A 5,593-nucleotide genomic window follows, 5' to 3' on the forward strand; every position below is an offset into this window, starting at 1 on the left:
ACGCTAAAAACCAGGTACCGATACCCGTGGTGGGTAGAGTACAGATAGCCCATTGTGGAGCTTTGTGCTTAATTCAAAAGAACAGCAACCTTTGGCACCCGGTGGTAAGTCGGAGAAGCTTGAAAATATTTTAAATTTCCTTTTCACCTGGTATTTTCTAGCTCCAAGTATATAGTTAGAATTATACAACAGTTTAGGAAATAATCTAATTAAACTAGATAAGATTTTACTGTTTTTTTTTGGATAACGTCATGGAAGTTATAATGTGTAGAAACAAGATATATTACTCTCCTATAATGCGTATATTTAATATGTGTTTCATTTTGTTCTTGCCTAGAACTTATTAAGTCCGGTAGAGGTCACATGCCAAATGCAGTCTGGCGTATTACTAATCTCTCTGCAGCAAGTCCAGTCAAAGCAGAGTTACCTACTATGTCGTAAGATACTAAATATATAAATAAGTAAATGATAGTTGTATTGTCTTCTATTTTACCTTAGGTATAAGGACTGCTTTACAACGGTCACGTGGAACAGAAATGTTTCAAAATTCCAGTGTCCATTATCTGATTGATTCAGCCAGAAAGTGCTTTGTGAATGCGATCTTGTCACTTCACAAGGAAATTCTTTTACTTCTGTGAGGATGACAGACCTGCAGCTGAGATAGCCTAGAGTTTCTAGTAAAGTTCCGACTTTGTTTTACTTTGGTCTTCTACATTAACTTGTCAATAAAACTTCGCGTTTTTTATCCCAACACAGTTTGTTCACTTAACCATTTACTTTTCTTAGTCTGTTCCATTTCACAACACTATAGCTCTTTCCAATGGACGAGCATTTATATTTTATATTCATAGAAAGATATTAGGGCTATCAGCCACTTCCCAGTAGAATAGCAATTCCTTCCTCTAATAAATACAAATACATACAGTGCAGAATATTTTCAATACTTCTTTCTGCTTCATCCTTAATATGACCTTGCTGCCTCACCTAATTTTGAACTACTGACCGGAGAGTTTGTTTGTTTGTTTTTGGAAATTTCGCACAAAGCAACTCGAGGGCTATCTGTGCTAGCCGTCCCTAATTTAGCAGTGTAAGACTAGAGGGAAGGCAGCTAGTCATCACCACCCACCGCCAACTCTTTACCAACGAATAGTTGGATTGACCGTTCCATTATACACCCCCACGGCTGGGAGGGCGAGCATGTTTAGCGCGACGCGGGCGCGAACCCGCGACCCTCGGATTACGAGTCGCACGCCTTACGCGCTAGGCCATGCCGGGCCTCTGACCGGAGAGAAAGCAGTACTCTACCACGCTAAGGGATTGACTGTCACTCTTATTTCACACCCACAGTTTGAAGTGCAGGAAATGTTTGTTTATTTATTCGAAACTGACTCGCTGCTTTCGAAATTCAGAACTTAATACAAAGCGTACCTGAACCAAACTTACGATTAGTGTTCCATATTCTCCTTCTTTATCAGAAAATAAATAATTTATGTTCATTTCAAAGTGTATCACTGAGTGGTACACAAGACTTTATACTGGTTCGTTTATCACTGAGTGCTAAACAAGTTCATTGTATTTTCTATGACATAGTTATTTTTTTCTTAAACGTCAGTAACTCTGATATGGATGCAAGTTATACTTTATTGGCCATAAATAATAAATTTTGGCATTATTAGCAAAACTCTTTGTTGTTTATTTGTTTCAGGTACCATTGCATCAGATTGTGTTTTCGATTTAAAAAAGGCCCCGCATGGCCAGGTGGTTAAGGCGTTCGACTCGTAATCAGACGGTCACGGGTTCGAATCCCCGTTACACCACATATGCTCGACCTTTCAGCCGTGGAGTCGTTATATTGTGATGGTCAATTCCACTTTTCGTTAGTAAAAGAGTAGCCGAAGAGTTGGCCGTGGGTGGTGATGACTAGCTGCCTTCCCTCTAGTCTTACACTGTAGGGACGGCTAGCACAGCCCCTCGAGTAGCTTTGTGCGAAATTCCAAAACAAACAAACAAACAAACGCTAACGAAACATTTACTCAACTTCTGCCTCACACGAACGATACTTCTCGTATCTCTGGTACTCATTAATAATAGTAATAATCTAACTTTAGTCTAACTTATGTTTTATATGGCCTAATTCATTTCATGAATTTTCAAAAAATTATAACATTAACCTGCTCACTCATTAGGTGTCTTTAAAAGCTATCTTGAACCTCAAATCATAAAAGCATCTAAATTCAAAACATTGCCTTGAACAATTCGTGATAACAAGAAGCCTACTTGAAGTATGTTTCGTTTTTGTTTGTTTTTGAATTTCGTGCAAAGCTACACGAGGGCTATCTGCGCTAGCCGTCCCTAATTTAGCAGTGTAAGACTAGGCAGGTCATCACCACCCACCGCCAACCCTTGGGCTACTCTTTTACCAACGAATAGTGGGATTGATCGTCACATTATAACGCCTCCACGTCTGAAAGGACGAGCATGTTCAGATTACGAGTCGCACGCCTTAACACGCTAGGGCCATGCCGGGCCCTACTTGAAGTAAAAATGTATTATCAAAACGGTATGGGAATTAAAACTTTACTTAAAATAAAGTAGAGAAAAACACTTCGACCTTCTTAACCTGAAGATTACCTAAGGAGGTCAAAACGTTGTTCTTTACTTTATTTTAATTAAAGTTTTAATACCCACCTCAGCTAACTTGAACATACTTCTCTCTCTCTCTGGATTATAAAGTCCCTTGAAATATCCTATTATATAAAGTACTAAAAATATTAATTAATTATGAGTTAGTTTATTAACAAAAGCTATCTTTTACTCATTTCATTTTACCTATTTTCTCCAAACACCATATCTTTCTTGGCAGTTTTCTTCTCCATGGTTTATGGTACTAATACCGAATGAACTCTTGCCCTTTAGGAACATTTGCGTTCTTGTCACTGGCGAAGGTTCACCGGTGGGAGGGCGGTAAGTCTTCGGATTTACAACGCTAAAATTAGGGGTTCGATTCCCCTCGATGGACACAGCAAATAGCCTGACGTGGCTTTGCTATAATAAAACACACTGGGGAAGAGGTCTTCAGTTAAACTGTAGAAGAAACCGATGGTGGCTCAATCCTTCGTGATACTCTAAAAGTGATCTTGACAGAATTTAGGACTCTTCAGTGAATTGACTTAGTTTTGACAGTCTTCCTGAAACTATTCTATAATTTGCATACTTTAAAAATACGATCACAGTAAATTACTTTTGTTTGCACTGCTTTTCTTCCTAGATTCTGTTACACTTTTAGTTGTCGTGTCGGCAAAGAGACTCCCGGTCATACATTTTGAAACTGTTCGAAACTAGTCATATCCATGTTTCTGCATGTAACTTATTTTTCAATGTTAATTAATAACACACGTTATGTTGAACAATCTCTTATACTAAAAATAACCTTCAGCTCTTCCTGGAACTTTGTGATAGTTTGTTGTTTGAATTATTCTATCTTTGAAGACAGTTTTCATCACCAGATTGCGACAGGCATTTATAATTACAAAACCACTTTCAATCATCACGTTGCGAGGCTTCCAAACAAGAATCCACTGACTCGTCGACTGATTATTATTCCACTTTCTACTTAACTAACAAAGAAAACTAAACAGTCACTTGCATGTTAAATTCCCCGTATTTTAGTTGTTGTTTTGTTGTTGAAACACAAGATCAGCATTCACAAAACCGATTGTTGTTATTTTACCATCTGAAATATTTTAAATTAAGATTAAAAGTAAGAATAAAATTACTCAAGAAATGTTTATTTCTTACAAGCTATATTGATTTGTGGTTGAGCACCTACACAATGGGCTATCTGTGTTCTGCTCATCACGTCAGAATGAAATAATTGGAGGAAGGGGTAGATACCCCAAAACTTAACAAGAAAATTTTGTTGGACTTTTTCTGCGTCTATATACATACAAAGATCTTGTTTTAAAGTGGAGTTAGAATAATCACTCTTCTTTTGGAATTTTGAAAATTTAAAGTGAAATTAATGAAATAGATCACCTTTCACCTTTAAATCTCTACTAGAAATGAATTTTGAAAAATTTACAGTTCAGATATTTACTGACAAAAAATGATTAGCAAATGATTTTAGACCTGTTGCAAAGGGTCTGAAACACACGTAGTACAGTTGTTTATATATGTTTATGAAAAGAAGTTTGTAATCCACTAAGACAGATTCACATTGATACAATCCAAAAGTACGGGATAGTTCTATCTTAATATCTGGATAAATTGCTTGACATGTTCCCTGTTACTTTTATCTTGTTCCATTTCCAGTTTCCTTTCTTCTTTTAATACGGCACTATCAATACGGCCTTTTATATAAAAAATATAAAACTGGAGTGTTTAGCCCCAGACTTATACGTTTATTCATCAGAAACGACTGTGACAAGAAGTCTGAAAGAAACTCAGAGAAAGTAGCAACAAATAGCAGCAAAACATGTGAAAACATTCAGAGTAAGAGACTAAGTCGAGTTAGGTTAATTTGTAAAGGATTATATCTCTTAGAAGACTGCAAAAGAAAATACCTGCAAACATTTTCTGTAGAAAACCAGATGTGTGAAGATTGACTTAGTTCGTTCAAGTCATCCAGTGGTACAAAGGTATGTCTGTAGAATTACAACGCCAGAAACCGGTTTCGATACCTGTGGCGTGCAGAGCACAGACAAACAGTTTTGTTTAATTGCAATAAAAAACGACAACCGTTCAATAAATACATTTATAAGTCTAGACTAACATCAAGCTGACCCTCTCTTCACACGCGCACAAACACACAGCTATTTTTTTTCTTTATAGCAAAGGATGTCAAGAAAATACTGACATATCATGAAAGAAATTGTATTTCAGCAGGCAAGCCTTTTATTTATTTGCACTATAATTCTAGACAACAGCAACAAGAAATCAGAAAGAAAATGATGAAACATTAACAAGAATTTTGTAAAAAAAACATGAAGGTGAATAACGTTTGCAGTTTAGCCTGTCCTTCTATTTTGTTTCATATTTGTGGAACGACAATACAAAGAATTCTGAAACTCGAGCAGAAAATAGAAAAAAATTTTTTGCTTGTTATTAAGCACAAAACTACACAATGGGCTATTTGTGCTATGCCCACCAAAATCCGAGTTTAATTCTAATTAGTTTTCAGACATACTGCTGAGTCACCAGGGAAAGTAACCGGAAATACTGTCAAAATTTTATGAAAATTGAGGTGATGAAAGAAGGGATGTTTTCCGATATCCTTTGTTTGTTTTATTGTTGTTTTATTACGTGAGTAGTAGCAGACCCGGCATGGCCAGGTGGTTAAGGCACTCGACTCGTAATCTGAAGGTCGGGAATCCCCGTCATCAAACATGCTCACCCCTTCAGGTTTTATAATGTTACAGTCAATCCCACTATTCGTTGGTAAAGGAGTAACTCAAGAGTCGGTGGTGAGTGATGATGACTAGCTGTCTTCCTCTTAGTCACACACTGCAAAAATTAGATCGGCTAGCGCAGATAGCCCCTCGAGTAGCTTTGCGCGAAATACAAAAAAAAACAAACAAAACCAATTTGTTTGGTC

Source organism: Tachypleus tridentatus, chromosome 9 (genome assembly GCF_004210375.1).
Source record: "Tachypleus tridentatus isolate NWPU-2018 chromosome 9, ASM421037v1, whole genome shotgun sequence".
Classification (NCBI taxonomy): domain Eukaryota; kingdom Metazoa; phylum Arthropoda; class Merostomata; order Xiphosura; family Limulidae; genus Tachypleus; species Tachypleus tridentatus.